Below are 25065 nucleotides of genomic sequence, written 5' to 3'. Positions count from 1 at the left end.
TGCTTTGCTTACTATGTTAATATTTAGTGTTATCATTGGCAAGGCAAACTTATATAGAAAAATGTTGGTGTGAATTTTACTGGTGAGATGGGATTACAGGCCATAAAAATTCTCAGTTTCCTTTTTAAAAACTTAATCCATTTGTCCAACAGGAATGAATACAGCAGGACTAGAGGTTTTGAACTTCCCTCACATCTGGGTATAGCAATGTATTTTGACTCCAAGCACAATAAAACAACCCTACTTGCTGGTGGTATATGACATAATGACCCAAATATGTTTTTAAAAAATCATTTATTGCTGTACATAAACAGCTAAGTTAGCACAAGGGATGATAAAATAACACTGGTAATTCTTCCTTTAGCTGGGAACCATTGGTGGCCCATTAGGATTCCAGATGTAGCCATGTGTGCTTTTTCCATTTGTTTTCCAATGTCTAGTGCTTGGACCCTTGGTACCTTGGCTGTGGTTGTCAGGCATGTTGGCTTTTCAGCTTGAGGTCTTCCTGGAGAAACACACTGGCCTAGCTAATAGCTATAAAGCAGCTTATTGTCTTGGGCCTGGTTTGTTGGGAATAGCTGGACTGAGGGCAGCCTCTTGTCAAAGGTCAAACACCAGCTTGACCAAGTTTTCTATAGTAAACACTTTCAACTGGACCTCAACCTCTCCTTAATTTTAACATAGAAAGTAAGAATGCAAAGTTAAAATTGCTTTTCAAAAGTACTGAATTCTGCAATAATTCACAACTCTTCAGAATTCATGTGATTGTATTCAGGTGCATTATATTATAGAATATATTCTAATTATTTTATAAGAGAAAATATAAAACACTGAATAGAATACCAATAGAAAAAAGTACAATCCACTAGAGAAGCTATTACTGTAATAATGATGTATGTCTCATTGCGAAACCTTCAGTTTGTTTCATAGCTGTTAGGAAGCAGCAGTTATATTTGTCATTATATATGTGAATCAACTGTTTTGTTTTTTAAGGTATTGGTATTATGGTGGGGGTGTTAACTAAAAAAATTGGCACAAGCCTCAATCTTCTTTTAAGTAAAGAAAGAAATACTGAAAAAAAGAACTGTTGCAAATTTAAGGACACATTCTTTCATCTTTTATGTTGGGTAGTGTGACATTATGCCCTATATTCTTTATAGAAATATTATGATATGAATATAGCATAACTAAGATGTGTTTTATGCAAGATGGGTCATGTGCAACATCATTGGAAAGGTTATGATTTACTGAATGTGATTATCCTATTTGTATGCATGTATCATTTCTGTACCTGAAGTTAGGAACATTGATTATGTAACAATTACGACTGTGTTTTCACCTGGGGAACCCCCACCAGACACTGTGCAATGAGCCTGGAATGGGCCATTAGGGAGAACAATAGGACTTTGAAGATACTCATCTCCCTCCTTCCTGAGAAGTTTCCTGGGATGCTGCTTTGACACTGCAGGGCCATGTGATCATGTCGTCTGGTATTGGACACCATCTTGGACTGCTGGTATTTTACCATTAAGGAGAATTGGGGGTTAAACTGGGAAACAAAGGATTCCCGCCATATGCAAATCCTATTTAAGGCTGGGGAAGTAAGTTAATCTTGGTTCTTCTCTACTGCCTCCCCACCCAAGAAAGAAGGTTGCTGAAAACAAGAGTCAAAGGAACTAAGCTAGGAGGGACAGGGGCTGAGCCCAGGCAAGAAAGGTCTAGCCTGTGAAAGGAATATATGGAGATTTAAACTGCAAGCAGTGCAGTTTACCTGCAAGAAACTCTGCAACCTATACAAAACAACATTTAGGGTGAGAATATGCTACTATTTACCAGTTAATTTAGTGTATTAAGCTTAGATTGCGTGTTTTGCTTTATTTGCTCAGTAATCTGTTTTGATCTATTTGCTATCCCTTATAATGACTTAAAATTTACCTTTTATAGTTAATTAACTACACTTGTGTTTTGTTTATTCTAAAACCAGTTTGTGTAATTCATAACTGGGGGTGGGGGTGGGTGGGCAAAAAGCTGTGCATATTTTCCTCCACACTGAGGGAAGGGGTGGATTTCATGCGCTTATGCTGTATAGATTTCTCTGCAGTGCAAGACAATATAATTTTGGGTTTACACTCAAGAAGTTGTATGTATATGAGTGCTGGGTAATTCCCTCGCTGAAAGCCTTCCCATGCAGCACTGATTTCAGTATCGGTGTCATTGTGCAGCTAGGTGTGTCCCTACCTGTGTGTGTGTGCACAGCAAGACAGGGTTATGGAGCCCAGGCTGGTGGAACAGGTGGGCTCAGTGGAACCCCTGTACATTAGTTGGCATTCTGGGAGGGGCGGGGGGGCAAACTGTCACAGGTAGCACTTGCTTAATTAGGGCCAGATTTGTGAGCTGCTTTACTCCCACTAGAGACCAGTTACTCACTTGAGTCACTAGGATTATTTGTACAAGTAATTGTTTGCCTGTGGAGGTAAGGGCTGGACAATCCAGTCCACATTAACTTCAGTGGCACTGCTTATGTAATTGACAGTTGCAGAATCTAAATAGAATGTGGCCCTTAGTATGTTCAGTTGCCACATAAAATGTATGTTTTCAATAGGGTGGGTGGGTCTGAATCTTTTAATGAATATACACACTTCAATAGAACTGAGCCAAAACTAAACCCTTCCATGTGGACAGCCCTGGACTTTGTATATACAGTATGTGGATCTGAATTTATTAACTGAGGTCCATCTCTAATTCATGTACTGTGTGTTTCAAAGTTCTAATGCATCACTATATTACAGTACATTTTATTGGTATTGAGGATCTTTGGATCTGGGTTTTCTGGAGTTAGAGCAAATTATGACTGGGCTCGGCCCAAGCTTTCCCATTACACTTGCGGTAAATGGGCCTGTTCTCCTTTCACTGAAATCAATGGAGTTATGTTGGTGAAAGTAAAAGGAGATAAAAGGAGAATCAGGCCCAAGATATTCAGCAATAGTTGGACACTTCCTAAAAAACTCATTGCTTTTAGTCCTGGTGAGTCTGCCCTGTGGACCTTATCCAGTGACAAGAAACCTTGTTACCATTTACATCCTTTCAAATGCCCATCTAAGTTTGGTTTAAAGGAGGTAAATTGTTTCCTTTTCAGATTGCTAGATATCATAGCATTATATTCTGTTATAGTTATCAAAGTTCAAAAATAAAAATAACACTTTATCTCTCTATCTAAAAATAAAATAAATATATATCAGAATATATATATATAGAGAGAGTTATATAGTTATAGTTATATAAACTGTCTATATCTATAGATATATGTACATAATATTTGGCACAAATAGCACAGGGTATAATTCTTCATAGCATGGGTACATTGAGAGTGTGTGAGAAAGAAAATATGGGCTAATTGGTGGATGAAGTGACCATTTTCCTTAGAGCTTTTTGGCTTAAAGCGTGTCTTAGTAGAGGAGATAGCTTATTGGCTTATACAGTTATTCCTGAGTGAACACTTCAGAAACAAAATGAAGTTGCAAGGGGATGAGTAGAGGGGAAACCAGTGGTGGGAGGGGAAGAGATGGAGAAGTAAAAGACCCAAGCAGATGACAGTGTGGTCCAGCACCATGGCCCTTGTATTACAATCACTTTCATACCTGTCTAACCTTGCACGCAAGTAGCCCCATTGAACTCAGTGGGACTATTTCTGTAAAGTTACTCACAAGCATAAGTGATTGCAGGATCAGGGTTCATATCTGTACAGTCAGTCAGCACACTTTATTTTTGCCCAAAGCATTACTTTCAAACTGTATATCAAGCTGCTGACGTGGCCTCATTTCATTTGAAATTTGAAAACTGAGGATGGCCAAATCTGATGTAAATTAGTTTTACTCCACAGAAATCAATTTACATCGGCTGAGGATCTTGCCCAGAGTATAGCTATAAGTGATCTGGAAGCAAAGAGTTAACTGGAGACCAATTAGTGTATTGTAATGGTAACAGAATCTTTGTAGATAACAGGAAAAACCTGGAGAAGGAAAAATTGACCGTAATTCAATATGTTTTCAAATGGGTGAATGCAAGGTTGTAAACTGAGTGTGAAGAGCTGTTCAGGTGACTTGTGTGAATACTGGATGTTGCAATTTATTATTATTATTATTTAATTTTATTAATTTTTTTCTGTAACCCTTTAGAGTACAGCTATCCATACACATTCTTCTAAATATGTGTTTGTTTGGCAGAAAAAATGCCATTGTTCTAAAATAAAATGTCTTAAGCTGAAAACACAGATATAATGAACCCATTGTTAGCTGGGTTTTATATACAATCCTTCTTCACTGACAATTTTATTAGTTTTTTTTAATAAGATTTGTATTTTCATGATTGAAAAATTTAAATAATATGTCAGACTTAAATAAAAGTACCATGGCTCTCGTTCTACCGTCATACAAATGGGCACAACTCCTGTTGGCATCCCATATGTGCAATAATGTGTTAGTTCAGTGGTATGGCCTACAGCTAGTATCATGTGCTGCTGTTATTCGGTCTGCTCTCACATGCTATACAGGATTAGGCTAGTCAGATTGGAGACCTGCAGGTAAATACCATCTGGTTCAGAAAGTGATTCTGGTGATTTAGTAAGTAGCAAGCTTCCCCTGAGGCTGTACTGAATCAGCCAATGCTCACTAGGGTGTTAGAGGGCACTGTGCTACTAGAAGTACCATCCTTCAGATAAGATGAAACACTGAGGCCTATCATAGGTTCTTCTCTGAGCCCACCTCTGTATTTTCTGAGCACTGCAATAGTAATTTAGATTTGCATAGTGAGGTAAATAGTGGATTTGACGGAGTTTTCTGTTTTCACCCTTCCCAGATTCCAGGAAGCTCTGCTTGGAACATGTTTATCATCTATTTTAAAAAAATATATAGAAAACATTTTTATTTAAAAAAAGAGGTTCTTCCACTGTGTGTAAAAGTGGTCAGTTTTGGTTAAGTCTCATCCTCTTTGCTAACTCATTCCATAGCTGAACTCCTTCAACCAAGAACCCTTTGTCTCCAGTCTTGTACTTCATTCTGTTCTGGTAGCTATATTGTGCCAGAGGAACAGATCTGTCTTAGCGTGCCATGGCCTAAAAGTCTCTCTGGGTCCTGATGGTGTTGGAAATTAGGATTGAGGCTACTTCCAGTTGGCAATTAAAGCGGTCTGGGAGCCAGTGGAGGTTGCAGGATGAGTCAGGGCGATCTGTCTTTGTAGGTGCTAAGATGATCCTTGAGGAGGTAGGCTGCTGAAATCTACCCAAGCTGGAGCCTCTGCCTTACTTCTGCCCCAGACATGGTGAATTACAGTAACCAGTCTGGAGAGGGTGAATATGTGGATCATTGTGGTCAGCTTCTCAAGTGAGACAAAAGGGCTAAGTCACCTAGGTAATTGAAGGTAGAAGAAGGCATATTTGCCAGTCTGCACTGTCTGCTCACCCAGGGTTGGTGGTGAGACCCCCAAGACCTTGAGGATTCATACCACTCTAAAGCATTTCCTTCTCTTGACTAGCATTGCTTTTGCCTTGCCTGAATTGAGTCTGAGCCAACTGCTCTTCATGCAGATATTGTTCTGTAGTAGACTTTGGGACATTTCAATGACTGTGTTGGCTGCATCTGTAGAAACTGAGGTTGACCTTGGAAAATTATGTGTATAATTTTGTATATTAGTGTGTGAAAAAACAAAACCCAACAAACAAACACTCCCCACTGTGACCCTTCAGGTGAAAGGCACCACATAAATATAACAGAACAAAAATATTAACTGTACATTACATTATTAGCAGTTAAAGTAATTAATTATTCTTGCTTTTTATTACATCTGTGTTTCTTTTCACTTCAAATTTGAATGTCCTAATCTTATAAAGGACTCAGAAATATCTAGGGATATAACAGTGGCATGACTTCCTCTGAATTAGATTGGAACTACATTAGTTTTCTTGAGGAAAGATATTTTTTAAAGAGCTAACATGGCCACTTTATTTTTATTAGTGGTAGCCTAAGCCAAAACCTTATTGACTCAGTTTATGTAAATTGCCAATCAATTTCTCAGCAGAAGTGAAATATATTTATTAATTTATGTATAATGCAAAAGCAGTGTTTTTAAAAGCAATAGAGATGAGAGTCTATGTAAAATATTGCATAAAGGAGCATGCTTACCGCAGACTCTGCTAGTTGTTTTCTCTGCTAGCTGTTCATTATATAGATTCTACAACATTTCTGCACAAACCTGATTTTAGATATTTTCATGCACAGCAGAAGAATATTATTGTTGGACCCAATCCTTGACCAAGGAGCTGCACTAGATACAGGGCCTTGGAGTATACGGGGGCAAAGATGTCTATAATCCACCTTTTTATGCGCCCTTCCTCCTGATTCTGAGGTCAGTTTGGCCCCCAGCCCAATGTAGAGTATCTTGAAGGCTGCTCTAAATTACACTCAGCAGCAGTGGTCCCAAAGGGCCATTTAAAGAGCTGGGGATTACCAGAGCACAGCAGTGCTCCAGCCAGGCCTCATTACCCTAGGCTGTGAAAGGGATGGCATCAGGTTGGCTGAGTCAGCTCTTCATAACTGAAATATTCTCCTATGTAGAAGAATCCTCATCTGGCAATTTAGACCAGCTGTGGCTGCTTTGTGATGCCAGTCATGCAAAGCAGATTGAAAAGAGGCAGGATGTGGCCTATTGGTATCTATCTGGGTAGTTCTTATGGGCCCATCATCAAAGTACAAGGACTACAGTTGATATATGGCCAATTTTGCCTTTCTGTAGATATGGTTGCCTCAATATTTGCAGCAGTCCTATAGTATATCTGTTGAGGCATCTTGATTTGAGGTGCATGGAGTGTTTCTTTTGGCAGAGGGGAGTAGGTGGTGGGATAGAAGAGTCCCTGCAGCAAAGACCCTAGGACAGTGAAGCTTGGGGACGAACCTTAGGCTGAAGTTTGTTTTGTTGTTGATTAAGTGACTAATAAAGTCAAACTATAAAAATGGCTGAGTCTAAATCATATTCAGTGTGTGAAGCAGCTGGAAAGCTGCTCCTGAGGGGATAGCTGAGGATTCTCCTGATGCAAGGCAATCTCTCAAGCAGCATGAAGCTGAAAGAGCCAGCTGTATGTCATCTGCCTTTAATTCCTATTTGGGGGCATGTTAGGGACAGGGTTGGAGCTCACTGTGCTCTGGCTGATTCTCTGTTGGTAGAGATGTCTCTTAGGTTGCCTAAATGATATTGGTGTAATTTTCAGGATCAGGAGATAGGAAAGATGGCTTAAAGTCATATTTTCATCTTTTCCTTCCTCTTTGCCTCAGCTGCATCAAGAATGAGGCCCAATCCTGCTTTGAACAGAGGAACTTCACCTGCTTCCAGTGGGTTTGTCTATATCCATTTTGGGGGGATTTGGCTGGGAGCTCCTGTCCATTACAGTTTATACTCCAGGCATCTCTTTGGCCCTCATGTAAACAGCCTAGATCTGGGAATCTCTCTGACAATGAGAATCATGCAGAAAGGGTTTCAGATTGATTTCCATTCTCCTGCTTGTGCTTGGATATTCCAAAAAAAAAAAAAAAAAAAAGTATAATGTTGCCCTGTATATTTTAAAAAGCAAGATAATGGCTCACTTTAATGCTGTTTTAGCTTGAATTTGTGTCTAATCCTTTTCAGATTCTGTTATTCATTGGGATGTTTGCATGGAACAATTTACTGCAACTGAATGTGTACAATGTATGAAAGATGTTTCCTTTGTTGTCTGGAGGTACACACTAATTACCAGAATTATTAGACTGCAATATTTGTATATGAAAATTGCACTTTTCTTCTATTGTGTTTGGTTTGAGCAGGATTGTTAGCATTTATCAAAGTTAAGAAAATATTGCAATACTGGAAATAAAACAGCATTATCTGCTGGGCATGATAAGCTTACTCCTAATATGTGGATCCATAATCAGTCCCCTGACCATTTCAGCCTCCAAGTCAGATTTCTGTATATTAATTTACTGATGTTGAGTCACTGTTTGCCAAGAGCTGACCTGAAATCACCCAAATCATTTTATTTGAAACTTTTGGTTGATCTTAAACTGAAGCCTCAGAAAAATAAGCACTTCAATTTGTAGCACTTTACTGGGATTATACTATAGTTATTAAAATATTTCTTGGTGTTATTTTCTTGGGCTTTAAATTAAAGATTCAGTCTAGCAATATACAGTAATTGTTACTGACTCAGAAATTGCAGCCAATATGAGAATGGAAGCCAATTTTTTTTGTTGACTTTCCAGAATTGAAATTGTAGTACAGTGCACTTAGAACACACATGGTGTCTCTTTACCATTCAGTCATTTAAAAATGATGCTTCAGCCATTTAAACATTTTCATATACTTGTGCACTGTATGGTGTCCAACAGCCAAGTCAATAAAATAGTTAAAGTAAAATAGTAATTTAATTACCAGCACAGCCAGAATATTGATTGTAGGTAATAAAGGTGCTAAAGCAACTAATCATACTGTAGTAACTCCTGAAACAAAGATGGAGTTTGGAATTATTTGAATGACTTAATTTACTTTAAATTGCTCTAACATTTAACATATTTTCTTTAAAGAGTGGTTCTCTAACTCTGAACATTTAAGTTTAGCACCTCTTTATTTTTTGTTACTGTTGGCACGCAAAGCCTGTAAAAGAAATTTCTAGTGTATAAGTGATATATTGTAAGAATGATAGTGTTGTTTTTCTTCAAAATGAAGGTTGAAAGTAGCTATTGAATGACTAGGTGACTAAGCCTAGATAGTGTATATTGGCTGAATTTCTTTAAAATGTTATTGTTTATATATATTGCTTAAAAACAAAATTTAAGTGACTTAGCAGTTTAGAATCAAAATATCATTTCCTCAGTATAGATACATAACACTTAATTACATTGTTATAATAAGCTAGATAATTATGTGGTGGAATACTACAGAAATTGATATTTAAAAAAGTTTAGAGGTACGTTTTTAGAAGATTGCGTTTCTGGAATTTTTTATGCAGTGGAATTTCTGATGCTACAGTAAATAAAGAAGTTGGATGATTTTCATATGATATCATATTTCACTAATACAGAACAACCTTGAACCACACTAGGGCAATAATTACCTAACCTAAATCAGAAACAAACTCAGCCAAACAGCTGTTTTCAGTTTGTTAGGAGATCCATTTGATTTACTCTCTTGGTCAACTTTCATTACTGTAGAATACAAAATTTTACTTGAGTTTTTAACCCTGAATTCCCAGTCTTGTTTGCTGCCTGCTATAAAATTGTATACATGAACTGTCACAGTCATTCAGCATGCTAGGGAGCTACTGCTGAGTTTTATGTCAATGCTATTTTCATGAGAGGTAGAAGTTTCAATGCAGGTAGAATGAAATCCCAAATCCATTTCTACATCCCCCATTTCCCTCCCCCTCTGAAAACTAAGAAAAAGAAAAGAAAAATCCGTTTGCAGATGTTGACAGGTCACTGTTGTGAATATGTTTACTGAACGGATGGGCCAAAACTGTAACCTTGAATCCAAACCACTTTAAATGTTGGGGTTGTAACACTTCCCAAGGGTATCCAGAGTGTGAGGCACCATCTCATCATCACCTGCCCTTACTGTGAAGCTGTCTTTCTTCTCTGTGCCTGCTGTGGATCAGCTCCCTAACACCACCAGCCTCTGGCAACTACCTTCTAGGCCTCTGCAGGCCTCATTGTCTCTGTACAGTTTAGTGATAGGCATACACCAACCCCAGAGTCCTTCAAGGATTCCCTGTAGTGCCCAGCCCCGTATCCACTGAACACTAATAGAATTACCAAGCCTGCTGTTCCCAAGGCAACAGAGTACTGAAGCTTACTAGTTATACCTAAGAACACAGTTCTGTTGAACACACAGCACTTAGATATATTTATAGTGAAAAGAAGAAGTTCATTACCAAAGAACAGAAATTCAAGTGATAGTGAGAGAATATTGGAAAGAAATGGTTACACATTAAACAAAATCATAACACACTTTCTAGAGACTAAATTTAGGAGAATACCTTGTTAGATATCTCCTACAAGAAAACTTACCCAAAAGTCTTTCCTCAGTGTTTTCAATTAGCTTGTTTGAGACCCCTTCCAATAAGATCAAGCCTACTGACCACTTGTGCTCACAGATTGAATGTGTTCCTAGTGGTTCATCTGTAACCCAAATATAGTTCCAAAATTCATTTAATTTCCTTGTGGTACCCCTAAACAGGATAACTGCTACTGTTCACCTATTCCTGTTAATTTCCTATCTTTGAAGATTTCACAATCCTTCATTAGCATTTGTCTCACACTTGTGAGTGGAGGCTCACTGTGAACCCTAAAATATTTAATTAACATGTAAAAAGACAGATAAACATTTCTTGTCTGAAAGAAAACCTGCTTTTCACCTTTGCTAATGACCAGATCCTAGATACAGACCCTATGAACATAATTTTTCAGTGTCTATACATAACTTTGTACACAATATCCATACATGCGTTTTGCATGTTATTGATGACCAGTGTGACACGGGCTTTTATTACAGACCTCATATAATACTTTTTGGTGAACCAGAATGTAAGTACCAGATCCCAAGTGTTCTGGTAACCCTCATGCACCCTTTATTCCCTCTACCACTTTGACATTAAGAGTTCTGTGGATCATAGGAGTGTTCAAATTTACCTGCTCAGATTTGAACCTACTCTTGTGGTTTTCAACCCAAAACCATAATGGGTCTACAGTCTGATTTCAGTTTGGATGCTGCCAAAAATCTTACAAGATCACCATAAAAGATCAACAAATATAATGAGCTTTCCACCATCTTTAACTGAAATTTCACAAGAATTTGGTGCTGTCAAATATGACCCTGAACATTGACCCTTATTCAACCTCTAACCCAAACCTTAACCTAAACAAGATCTGGATCCAGACATGACCTCTTTTGCCTTTTGATAATCTACCACAAAATTGAAATGACCACTGCACTGTGGCATTCCTAGTGAACTATCTTTGAATTAAGTGTTATTGGTAGGAGAATACAAAGAAGTAAAACATTCTGTTATTGTTTTTACTTTGGGTTGTATGAACATATTTTTGACTGTTATGGATTCCAAGATTATATGTAATGATAACCAGAATCTCTAGACCAGTGGTTCCCAAACTTGTTCCGCCGCTTGTGCAGGGAAAGCCCCTGGCGGGGCAGGCCGGTTTGTTTACCTACCGCATCCGCAGGTTTGGCTGATCGTGGCTCCCAGTGGCCACGGTTCGCTGCTCCAGGCCAATGGGAGCCGCTGGAAGCGGTGGACAGCATGTCCCTCGGCCCACGCCACTTCCAGCAGCTCCCATTGGCCTGGAGCAGCGAACCGCGGCCACTGGGAGCTGTGATCGGCCAAACCTGCGGACGCAACAGGTAAACAAACTGGCCCGGCCCGCCAGGGGCTTTACCTGCACAAGCGGTGGAACAAGTTTGGGAACCACTGCTCTAGATCATCGTTGTTGTACTTATAGTGCAATGCAGTGGTGCCTGACCTTATTACCCAGGAGGGCCGCATAAACCTAAGCAGACTCTTGTGTGGGCCAAACAGATTCTACATATTTTAATAAGATTTAAAGTCACCTGTATTTATTTATATTTTAAGTTCAGCTTGTTTCATAAGTATTTAGATAGGTTGTTTCTATGTACAGTATTATCTGTTTACACACTAGTGTAAAATAAAATGATGTAAAGATGACAACAAAATGCTAATGAATCATCCGTTAGTATATTGTGTAGAAGCAGGCCATGGGCATTATGAAATACTCTGGAGGGCCATGTACAGCCTGTGGGCCATAGGTTGGGCACCCTTAGTGCAATGTATTCTATCCCTTCTCACCAAAGCAAATGGCAGTGTTAGGGACCTGCAACCCATGCAATCACAGGGGGCCCCAAGGCAGTGAGGGGCATGGGGGCCCCCTGACATGGGGCCTCAGTTACAAGTGAAATGCAAACTCTGCCCAGCATGGTGAGGCAGTGATGCATACCCTATCCAGTGTGATGGGTGGCCACTCTAGTAGGGGCTCCGGAATTGAGTTTTGCAGGGGGCCACCACAGGACAAACACTGCCACTGAAAAGCAGAACATTCCCTAGGGTTTCTTCCAGTTAGTTACACACCCCACTATCGCACATGTAACATGGAAGTTCAGTAAACATCCTAGTTCTAATATGGAAACAAATTGGACATTCTAGGAAGTAAAAAGAATTCTAGGTCTCAGGTTTGGAAGTAAAATAAATTTTGGCAATGTACTTTTTTTCTGAAGCTAGTGTTTCAGTCTGCAGAGTCAAGATGACTTCTGATAAGGTGGTGATTATTATTATAATAGTGCTTCTGTTGTTTTAATCTGCTTTTTGTTATAATATTCTAAATGCATCCACTAGGAAGGCAGACATAGGAAAGGGAAACTGCCAAGTACATCTCTTCAAATAGTTTTTTAATTTGGTTTTACACTCCATTGTTTATAATATTCTTAAAAACAGCATTTCCCTGCTTTCTGATTTTCACTTTTCCATTTGGTAAATGTGGATTGCATGGGTTCCTTATGGAGCATACCCAGCAAGGCTGTACTCTGTTTACTTCCTTATTTGTGTTCCAGCATACTGGGTGAAGTCAGCACCTCTTCAGGAGGAGGAGCATTTTAACTTGTGCTGACTCTCTTGGCTACTTGTCTTTGCAGCTGTGAAGCACTAAATATCAATATTGTAGCACTTCTCCGCTTCAAATCTCTTTCCAAGCATTAATTAATTAAATGTTGTAATGCCCTACTGAGGTACGTAAGCACTAGCCCCAGCACATCGAAATGTAACTATAGCCCCTGTAATACATGTGTGAGACCTACTTTTATCAGATATGAAAATGCCAGTTATGGACATCAAAATTACCAACTTCTGTACATCAGAACTTTTCAACCAGTGGGACTCGTAAAATTATAATTGGGCAGGCCAAAAGGGAATTTAAAGAGCTATTAGCAAAAGACACAAAAACTAAGAGCAAAATTTTTTTTACATCTTTTTAATCTCTGGACAATTGAGGAGTTAAAGGAGCACTCAAGGAAGACAAGGCTGTTGCAGAGAAGCTAAATGAATTCTTTGCATCAGTCTTCACTGTCAAGGAGATTCCCACACCTGAGCCATTCCTTTTAGGTGACAAATCTGAAAAACAATCCTGGACTGAAATGTCAATAGCAGAGGTTTTGGAACAAACTGATAAATTAAACAGTAATAATTCACCAGGGTCAGATGGTATTCACTCAAGAGTTCTGAAGGAACTCAGATATGAATTTGCAAAAGTACTAAGTCCAAAGCAGACTGTGAAGAGCTATAAAGGTATGTTACAAAACTGGGTGACTGGGAAACAAAATGGCAGATAAAATTCAATGTTGATAAATGCAAAGTAATGCACATTGAAAAACATAATCCTAGCTATACATACAAAATGATAAGTTCTAAATTAGCTGTTACTAATCAAGAAAGAGATCTTGGAGTCATTATGGATAGTTCTCTGAAAACATCTGCTCAATGTCCAGGAACAGTCAAAAAGCTAACAGAATGGAACCTTTAGGAAAGGGAGAGAAAATAAGACAAAAATCTCATAATGCCACTATATAAATCCATGGTATGCCCATGCCTGGAATACTGTGTGCAGTTCTGGTCACCACATTTCAAAAAAGATATATTAGAATTGGAAAAAGTACAGAGGCAGCATTTTTAAAACAAATATAAAGAAGTACTACTTCACACAAGACATAGTCAACCTGTGGAATTCGTTGCTAGGGGATGTTGTGCAGGCCAAAAGGTATAACTGGGTTCAAAAAAGAATTAGATAATTTTATGAAGGATCAGTGACTATTGATCAAGATGCTCTGGGTGTCACTAAACCTCTGACTGCTAGAAGCTGGGACTGGACAGTGAATGGATCGCTCGATAAATTGTCCTGTTCTGTTCACTCCTTCTGAAGAATTTGGCACCAGCCACTGTCAGAAGAGAGGATATTGGACTGGATGGACTATTGGTGTGACCCAGTATGGCCATTTTTATGTTCTTAGAGGAATAACTCATTTCTGAGTTCAAGTGGCCAGCTCAAAACTTCCTCGTGAAAGCCATCAATAAGGAAAAGGTGCAACTGGTTCTTATACCCTATTTTCTCACAAAGTATATAGATAAAATGTACCAGTTTTACAGCATCTGATTATGCTGTGCTTAATTGAAGAGGCAATTGCTTTTCTGCAAGTACTTTTTGTGCATAATGTAATGAACCCGCTATATTTGAGGATGGACAGTCTCAGTATGAGCGATAAGGCCTTTCTCTCTCCTCTCCCCCATCTTCTGCACTATTAGTACAGATAAACTAATGCCATTCCCAGTGATTTTTGGTTTCCTTTAAAAAAAAATCAAAATTAAATGCTTGCTCCCAGGAAAATTTGAATGGATTGGTCTGCATGATAAAAATACTATAATTTATTAACAAAAAACAAAGCAATAAGTTCTGCTAGTACAGCAACATCAGGAGATTCAGCATGGTGCAGTGGAAATTACTTTACGGTGTGTAGTGTTTCACTCACTTGACACTGAACAACAAGACCTATTTCATCCATTTGGCATATGACCGCAATCTTGGAGATTGGTAACATTTTCACTATATCAGTTTCTTTTTCTTTTGCGCATGTGTGTGGGACATCATTTCAGCAGCTTCAGTAATGGATGGTAAGATTAGCCCCTCAACGATTGCAAAGTTTCCTTTCTTCAACAATTTCTTACAGACCGCAAACTTTGAGTATGTTTCGTGGACCTGAGGAAGAGCTCTGTGTAGCTCAAAAGCTTGTCCCTCTCACCGACAGAAGTTGGTCCAATAAAACAGGGGTTCTCAACCTTTTTTTTTTCTGAAACCCCCCCCCCCCCACTTCCCCCACATGCTATAAAAATTCCATGGCCCACCTCTGCCACAACAACTAACTTTTTGCATCTAAAAGCCAGGGCTGGCATTCTGGGGAGGCCAGCAGGGCATCTGCCCAGAGCCCCATGCCACAGGGGGCACCGCAAAGCTAAATTGCTCAGGCTTCGGCTTCAGCCCCGGGTGGTAGGGCTTCGACTTTCTGCACTGGGTCCTAGTGAATCTAATTCCAGCCCTGCTCGGTGGACCCCCTGAAAGCTGCTTGCAGCCCCCCCAGGAGGCCTCGGACCCCTGGTTGAGAACTGCTGCAATAAAAGATATTACCTCACCCACCTTGTGTCTCTAATATCCTGGCACAGGCTCGGCTGCGACAACACTGCATACCGCAAACGTTAAAACTTTTTTCTGAAACAGCGTTAACCTTTTGAAAAGTACTTTTCTGCTTTTTGAGGGCAGTTAGCATCCTTTTAAAAATAATTCTGTAAGTTTCCCAGCATGCTCTTTATGATGTTATTAACTGGCTCTTGAGCAGCTTGTTTGGTTTCATGCTTTCATTACCTAGTATAAATGTTACATAATACACGTAATGGATTTAGAAAACTAAGTACACCTGTAAGGCCAAAGGGATGATGAAAACTAACGCCGCTGTGTGAAATCCTGGCCCCATTGAAGTCAATGGCAAAATTCACCCTCTGTCTTATTTTCTTGCCCCCAACTTATCTGGCTTATCTCTCCCTTTTGGGGAATGGCAATGGTGCTTTATCCACAAACTGCAACATGCTACACCCTTTCACACCACAGAAATGCTTGGGTGCAATGGCCTGGCAATTATGCACATGATGACACAATCAGGAAATTGGGTATGACTCTTTTCCAGGCCAGCCCCACTGGTTGAAAAGTTCTGATGGAGATAAGTTGGTAATTTTGATGTCCATAACTGGCATTTTCATATTTGATAAAAGTAGGTCTCACATATGTATTACAGGGGCTAGAGTTACATTTTGATGAGCTGGGGCTATTACTTACATACCTCAGTAGGGCATTACAATAATTAATTAATTAGTCAGTCACTCCCCCCTCCCCCCGATGGTTTGGCAGGCTTCCTGCTTCTGATGCACTTAAAAATTTGTTTGCTCTTAGTTTTTGTGTCTTTTGCTAATAGCTCTTCAAATTCCCTTTTGGCCTGCCTAATTATACTTTTACACTTGACTTGCCGGAGTTTATGTACTTTCTATTTTCCTCAGTAGGATTTTACTTCAAATTTTTTAAAGACGTCTTTTTCACTAACCACCGCTTTTACTCTGTTTAGCCATGGTGGCATTTTTTTGGTCCTTTTACCACTTTTTAAATTTGGGGTTTATATATAGTTTCAGCCTCTATTATGGTGTTTTTAAAGAGTTTCCGTGCAGCTTGCAGCCATTTCACTCTTGTGACTGTTACTGTTAATTAGCTTCATTATTTGGTATAGTTCCCCTTTTCGAAGTTAAATTCTGCTATGATGGTTTTCTTTGGTATTTTCCCCTCTTCAAGGATTAAATTTAATTATATTATGGTTGCTATTACCAAGTGGTTTAGCTATAGTCACCTCTTCGACCAGATCATGTGCGCCACTTAGTACTAAATGAAGAATTGCCTCTCCCCTTGTGGGTTCAAGGACTAGCTGCTCCAAGAAGCAGTCATTAATGGTGTCTAGAAATTTTATCTCTGCACCCCCGTCCTGAGGTGACATGTTCCCAATAAATATGAGGATAGTTGTAATCCACCATTTTTATTGGGTTTCTGTTTTTGTAGCCTCTTTAATCTCCCAGAGCATTTCACAATCACCATCAACATCCTGGTTTGGTGCTCAGAAGTATATTCCTACTGCTATAGTCTTATTTATTCAAGCATGGAATTTCTATTCATAGAGTTTCTATGGTACTGTTTAATTCATTTACGATTTTTACGGTATTTGACTATGCTTTCTTTCGCACATAATGGCACTCCCCCACCAGCGCGACCTACTCTGTTATTCCTATATATTTTGTATGCTGGTATTATTATGTCCAATTGATTATCATCATTGCACCAAATTTCTGTGATGCCTCCTATATCAATACCACTAAATACCAGGCATTCAAGTTCACCCATTTTAGTATTTAGATGTCTCGCATTGTATACAAGCACTTATGAAGTTTGTCAATATTTAGTTGTCTGCCTTCATGTGATGTAATAGAATGGGACTCTTTTTTCATTTGACTCTTTCTCTTCAGTACCTACCTGTATTTTATCAACTTCTATCCTCTCCTCTTTATTAAGATATAGAATATCACCTTTAATAAATCCTCCCCTAAGGGATGTCTCTGTCTAAACAGTGTGTTCCTCTGCATCTGTTGGCTTTCCTGCATCCCTTATTTTAAAAAAACTCCTGTATGACCTTTTTAATTTTACAAGCCAGCAGTCTGGTTCTGTTTTGTTATAGGTAGAGCCCATGCTTCCTGTATAGGCTTTTCCTTTTCCAAAAGGTTCCCCAGTTCTTAATAAACTTAAATACACTGAGCACCATCATCTCATCCACACATTGAGACCCTGTAGTTCTGCTTGTTTAACTGGCCCTGTGCTTGGAACTGGAAGCATTTCAGAGAATGCTACCATGGATGTTCTGGAGTTTAATCTCTTTCCTAGGAGCCTAAATTTGGCATCCAGAACCCATATCATAACTTTCCCTTTTGTCAAGGGTACTTACATGTACCATGACCACTGGCTCCTTCCCAGCACTGCACATAAGTCTATCTAGATGTCTCAAGAGGTCCTCAACCTTCACACCTGGCAGGGAATTCACTATGTGGTTCTCCTGGTCATCACATACCCAACTATCTATATTTATAATAATCAAGTCCCTCATTACTATTATCTGTCTCTTCCTAATCACTGGGATATCCTCCCCTGGAAGAATATTCTCTGTGTGAGAGGATACCATGATATCATCAGAAAGGAGGGTCCCAACTATGGGATCATTTCCCTGAACTCCAGCTTGATGTTCTCCTTCCTCAAGACTTTCGTCTTCTCAACAGCCCAAAGGCTGTCCGGCTTGGGGAGGGACTGCTCTGCTATGTCCCGGAAAGTCTTGTCTATGTACCTTTCTGTCTCTTTCAGCTCCTCCAGTTCAGCCACTCTGGTCTCAAGAGCTCACACTCAGTCTCAGATGACCATGAGTTACTTGCACTGAATGCACACATACACCAACTGTCCACAGAGCAGGTAGTTATACATTCTGCATTCTGTGCAATAAACTGTATAGCCGCCACTCTGCTGCTGGATTTCGGGCTGCATTATTTTTACTCTGTGGTTGACCCTGCAACAGCTCACCCGCTTTGATAGGCAGGATGATAACCAATTACAGTGAAGAAGTTTCATGCTCTTAAGAGCTCCCTCTTCTTTTCTGCTCTTTCTGTGTCTATTGGTAGCATGTGATTTTTTTCCCATATGATTCAGGACAGTTTTCCAGCTAACTGACAGAAACACTTAACAGGAAATACCTGGGGTTTTAGGGCTAAATCCATTCCCCTAGCTCTCTCTGTACTAAGTGTCCAGGAGATGAAGGAACAGTGAGATCTTCCCCTGCTGTCTCATTTCCTGAAGGCACTTTTCTCCACTGTCCAGTGAGCTCCCTAATGTCTCTAGGAGGCTGAACCCAGTCCTCCTCAGGTTTTGTGAACCTCTCTTCAAGATTCTCTGCTTGGTAGCTTTGCAATTCATTACTGTGAAGATCGTTTCTAGATAGCAGCCACGTTTGCGTGCTCTCTCTTTGCTGTCCTATAGTCCTTCATATTTGGTCACCCATAGCCACAAGGTGGTCCTTAGCACCTCTCCCATGGTTGTTGTTTTTTTTAACGTCCTATTCTGCTTTCACCAAACCAGGACACCTCCTTTCAGTGTTTCTAGTCCTCGCTGGAACCCAGAAAGGCCATCATGGTATACCCAGATAAGAAACCTTCAGGCAAATGGATCCCCCTTTTTGCTCCATTCAATTGCCTTTCAGTTGAACATTTAGCAGGAATGCTTCCATCCTCCTGCACAAAAAGATCAGAAAAAAATAGCACTACCTTGGGAATCAGTACAGATGGTTTGGGAGGAAAAAAAATGAACTAATGTGCATGATGTTCTAATGATGATTGCAGATTGCCTTACCTCAGAGCCTCATGTCTTATGAAACAAATGATGGCATTCAGAAAAATCTCAGGGCTTTAGAGTCAATTATATCAAATCCCAAGTAATAGCATTTGGAATAAACCAAGATACCTAAAAGTCAGTGCAAGAAAAAACTTATATTCCATTCGGCAAAAACCTTGATAAAGCTTGTAAGTGTCCATATTACCTCCCATCTGGAAAAATTCTGCAATTCATGTTACATGTCTCTATTGAAAAAAATAGAATGATTGAATAAAATGGGACAAGCTAATAATATCAGTAAAAATTATCCTTTTCCCAAAGATTGTTTTTATTCGCATAGTTTCAATTGAAATAGCTACCAAAGTGTTAGAACAGTTACAGGTTATTTGTTGGTATTTTTGGTTTGAGAGAGAGAGAGAGAAACATTTTAAGTGACAGAGTTCTGTGGCACCTTATAGACTAACAGACATATTAGAACATAAGCTTTCGTGGGTGAATACCCACTTCATCGGATGCATGTCATTTTAAGTGACTATTTCAGTGGACCTGACACCCTACAAGTTAATGGAAATCTATGAAGATGTGTTTGAGTGATGGCTGGAGAGTCTGGAATAAGCCTAACATTTTATCCATATTTGTGGGAGTGATCCAAAGCACAGGATTTTAAACCTCAACCTGAACATAAGAAAAGTGAAAATACAAGTGGCATTGAGAGTACTTTTGGATCTCCCAAATTAAAGAGGCCTAGCTACTCCGGAATACAGAAGTGCCCTTGCACTGTCTAATAGCCTTAATGTGTGCTCTGCAGAATTTTGAGAGAAGAGAGATCCTGGTGATAACAACTTGAGGTCAGAAAGGTGTGGTATTTTCTCGTAATTGAAAATCTCAAAAATTATCTGAAACAGGAGTAAACAGTTGTTTCTTATAGATCAGGCTACTATTTCTAAAATATGAGAAGAAATGAGACAAGAAAAACAAAGACCTGAGAAATTTTGATTTACAACAAAATATTTGCAGTCTGTAGACTCTGTTTTCTATTAATAGAGTGGATGGCTATTAAACTTCTAATATTTTAATAGCTTTGGTTCCAAAAACTTCCCACTGTGCTGTATTGTAATTTGAACTTTCATAATGATTTTTCCTTGTATCTGCCTAAAGTCTGCAAAATAACATTTTAAGAAATCTGTTACTGAACTCTGAACGTTTATATACAGAGCTGTGATCTCCACAGAAGAATCTGTAATTGTAAAGAGAATATGTTTGCCAGAGAACGCCACTAGCCATCACCTTCAGCCCCCAACTAGATCCTTGATGATGCGTTGGACAGGTTTTACAACCTATCCTGAAGGACGACCCATCACTCTCACAGATCTTGGGAGACGGGCCAGACCTCGCTAACAGACAGCCCCCCAACCTGAAGCAAATACTTTCCAGCAACCACACATCACACAACAGAACCGCTAACCCAGGAACCTATCCTTGCAACAAAGCCCGTTGCCAACTGTGTCCACATATCTATTCAGGGGACACCATCATAGGACCTAATCACATCAGCCACACTATCAGAGGCTCGTTCACCTGCACATCTACCAATGTGATATATGCCATCGTGTGCCAGCAATGCCCCTCTGCCATGTACATTGGTCAAACTGGACAGTCTCTACATAAAAGAATAAATGGACACAAATCAGAAGTCAAGAATTATAACATTCAAAAACCAGTTGGAGAACACTTCAATCTCTTTGGTCACTCGATTACAGACCTAAAAGTTGCAATTCTTCAACAAAAAACCTTCAAAAACAGACTCCAAGGAGAGACTGCTGAATTGGAATTAATTTTCAAACTGGATACAATTAACTTAGGCTTGAATAGAGACTGGTAGTGGATGGGTCATTACACAAAGTAAACTATTTCCCCTTGTTTATTCTGCCCCCCACACCCCACTGTTCCTCAGACATTCTTGTCAACTGCTGGAAATGGCCCACCTTGATTATCACTACAAAAGGTTCCCTCCCCCTCCTGCTGGTAATAGCTCACCTTAAGTGATCACTCTCGTTACAGTGTGTATGGTAACACTCATTGTTTCATGTTCTCTAATCTCCCCACTGTATTTTCCACTGAATGCATCCGATGAAGTGAGCTGTAGCTCACGAACGCTTATGCTCAAATAAATTTGTTAGTCTCTAAGGTGCCACAAGTACTCCTTTCCTATATTATGGAATATAATGCAAATGACAAAATATACTTACTATGAAAAAGCAAATAACTATTGATCGTAACAAACAATTCAAGTCTTTCTGGCTCCTAACCTAAGCAACATTCCTATTTAAGCCCAGGTGAGTTTTTCCCAGGTAAAGGCCATTTCTTTCCATTTCTTTCTTCTAACTTCAAGGTAAGCACAGAAGAGCTTTAGTTGTCTTAAAGAGAAAGGAAGTCAATTGTCACTAGTACAAATACTTTCATAATAAATAGGCTGTATTCATTATGCCATCACTTAGTAAGGGATACTAGATGTATATTTTTAATAGCTGCTTTTAATAAATCAAAGTTCTTCTCTTCTTCTGTTGTTCCTACTCCTGTAGCAATGGCTTTCTTTTAGTCTGTGATACTTTTCTACAATTTCTTTGTAGGACTAGTGGATTCATCAACAGTCTTCACAAATAATCAGCACGTGTAACAGAGAACAGACTATAATTGAATAAAACAGCAAAGGCAATTCTGCTTGATAATTATATCACACAAGGCATAGTAATCATGAGTTCTACGTGGAAATAGCTTCTTTATATAAAGGCAGTATAGTGGCCAACAGAGAAATAGATGACCTCAAGAAATGTCTGGTTTAACAAATGTATATCTTTAAATTGAAAATCTAATTATTTGCCTTAGAGTTTCACTGCTGGGAACTTTAATGCAAGACCATGTTAAGTAAACTTATTATTTCCGTTTTTCGTTTAACCTGTGGGTTATAGTATGACCAATCTGTTTTATATCCTCAATCAACAGATGATTGTATTTGGTAATAATTTATCAAGAATAAAAATCTGTTTTTGAAACTAATCACCTCATCTTAGTCTGCCCTTTTTCAAAACCACCATCTGATATTCATTTTGTCTGCAAGACAAACATACTGATGAAAATGCATCTACCACAGGATATAGCCAGTGGAATAAAGCAGTTCCATTCTTTGTATATATTCAGAATATTTTGTTTTCTCAACAGATGGACCAAATTTCAGTATTAAAGAAAAAATCAATTTTACATAAACAATTTTGAACAAGTACATTTTGCATTTCTGTAGCAAAATGTCCAATGGAATTCGAGGTCAGCTTGGGCCATATCTGAGATGTGAGATTTGAAAAAAATTACTTTTTTTACTGAATTTTCTCTAATGAAAATGATGAAGCTCTGTGTTTAAAACCTATGTTCTAGTTCTGCTTATGGATGTGTGGGCAGGTCTCCTGTTAAAGTCAGTGGGAGCTATGTGTGCATGCATTTGAAGACTGAATTTGGCCCATAGTGTTTAAATATTTACTTTTTAAATTTTTTCTTTTCTTCAAAAAATATTCTCCAGTAATGGGAACTGAATTCCTTTAAAAAGAAGTGCAGAAGGCAGATATATCTGTGTACAGACGTTGCAGTATGAACCTCCCACACGCCCAGTTATCTGACCTGCCAGAACCCCCTTCGGAATATGAAGTATGTAAATCTTCCAAGCATCCATTTCTTGCACCTTTCCAGAATTGCTAAAGTAATACTAAAGTATAAGCTTGCTACAGCAAGCGCTCCACATGCAGAGCACCTGCAAATGAGTTTCCTGTTTGCTGAGTGCTGATTGGATCATGCCCATGTGCCGTAATCTTCTGAAATAAAATGTTGTCCCCTTAGGACTAAATTGAGAACACCAAACTCATTTTAATTTGGAGCGCAAAGTAGATTTAGACTCTTTTCTCTGGAAGAGCTGGGGGTTGGTTGGGAGTTTTTTATGAAACTTTTTTTGTCAAAAATGCTGATTCATCAAAACCGAAACTTTTTGGGAAAAGATATTTGTTTTGACTAAACTTTTCTAAGGAAGGATTCTTGGGACCACGGTGGAATTTCTGGTGAGAAAGAAACCCACCCCAGAATAGCCAATAGCCTAGTGATTAGGACTATAGCTCTCTTTGACCAATGAATATTTATTTATTTATGCAAAATGACCGCACCACACCTTTAAGGGGCAGGGTGGGGAATTTGGCTGGCTGGCCGAATGAAGGAAACTGTGCTTTTTGGCTGGTGGCCTGGGGGGGAGGAAAACTGCTGCAAAAGGAGACTGGGGCCAGCCTGGCTACACTGACTCATCTCTTGGGAACTGGATGGGCAGAAAGGTTTAAAGGGGGCAGCTCTGTGCATGAAGCCCCCTTTTACACGGAGCAGGCTGAGGTAGCACCCACCCTCCCTCCCCTTTAGGTAGTGAAATACCAGGTTCGGACAAGACCTGCTGTGGGCATTACACTAGCCACCCCTTTTTAGGGGGGCTAGGAAGGAATTTTTCCCTTACCACCAGATTGGCGTAGGTGCAGTTGGGGTTTTTTCGCTTTCCTCACAGCAGGCTCAGGAAGGGCTCTGTTCATGCAGTAGGCTATATGTCGCAACTCATTAGGTAAGTATGTGACAGTGAAGGTGCAGTGAAGATACTCCATAGGGAAGGTATACAATGACCAGATAAATGGATTGGAAACGGACTTAAAAAGGACAGGTTTGCTAAAGGGGGGAGGTGGGGACTCCTATGATGGTTACAGCAGGGAGCCAACCCCCCTTTCTTATAGCCCACTTAACCCTCCTACGAGGGGGAGGGGGGATGCATAGTAAGTTCCCAGCAGTGAATTGGCGGGGGGGAGGGGGGAAACCTGGATGGAAAAAAAGAGGGAGCTGGCAGAAGCCCCCCAGGTAATTATGGAATAAACATGGGGTTACCTACACTATACACTTTCATCTGCTGGGTAGTCCCAGACATCTAATAATAAAGTTGCGGCCTGATTAAATCTATATCAAATGTCTCCTATCTTTTTGGTATAGCTGGACAATGGAACAACTCCAAAGGAGAGATTGACTGGGCTGTTCTGTAGTGTCTCTGTCTTACTTTTGCAAAATATTTCAAAAAGACTGTTTTGTTCTGAATTGGGATGAAAACAAATGGCAAATCTCAGAATTTTTCATGAAACAGAAATGTTGTTTTCCAACCAGTCAAGTCCTTACTCATTGTCCTACAGATGAAATGCTATCCAGATCTTTATAGAGTAATAAACTCTAAGGTAAATCTCAAAAGGGGAAATAAACCTTTAAAGAAATATCATATATGTCATTATTTTTAGTTTTTAAGAAGCACATGGAAAGTAATTGGAGTTCTTCCAGTGTTCATTCTTTCCCAGCTCTGCTGTATTTAAAAAAAAAAAAATCCAAACTTTTCCCCATGGAAGTAATGAAGCACAGTCAAAATTAGGAAGCTGGGGACTTTTGTTTTTCAAGGTACCAAGTCTGTATGTATTTGTCATGTTATATCACAGACTATCTAGGTAGCAGTAGTAATGTATTATTCAATATTGACTGGAGTAATTTTGCAGTAACCAATGTTTAGCAACAATTTTCAAAAGCAGTTTTGTTTCAACTATTGTTATTTTCTCTAGATTTTTTTTTAACAAAACTTCAACTAAAGGACTTCCCCCCCTAATTTTACTAGTGTGTTGGCCATGATACCAACTGTATTTTATCTGACAAGAAGTTGAAAAAAAGAAAAAGCTTTGGAAAACAAAGAAGCTGAAAAATGAAATACAGCTGTTTGCACACAAATAAAAAACAGGAGGCCTAAAATCCTTACCACGGATTGGGTGGATTATTTGAAATGTGGCTCATTGTTTTGTAATAATCACCATTTATTTTTATCCATTACAATGAACACTGACAAACTATTGGAAACAACTTTAGC

The 25065-nt window shown here is 39.2% G+C and overlaps 1 protein-coding gene across 17 annotated transcripts in view; it reads left to right on the top strand.

Annotated features, from left to right (window-relative positions):
* The window catches only part of SLC25A21 (solute carrier family 25 member 21), a 373699-nt gene that overhangs the window by 88370 nt on the left and 260264 nt on the right, over window positions 1-25065 (top strand). The window lies entirely within an intron of this gene.

The sequence above is a fragment of the Chelonia mydas genome, chromosome 6 (genome assembly GCF_015237465.2).
Source record: "Chelonia mydas isolate rCheMyd1 chromosome 6, rCheMyd1.pri.v2, whole genome shotgun sequence".
In the NCBI taxonomy this organism is placed as follows: domain Eukaryota; kingdom Metazoa; phylum Chordata; order Testudines; family Cheloniidae; genus Chelonia; species Chelonia mydas.
The sequence above is the reverse complement of the archived record's forward strand: the minus strand, read 5'-3'. Positions and strand labels throughout refer to the sequence as shown.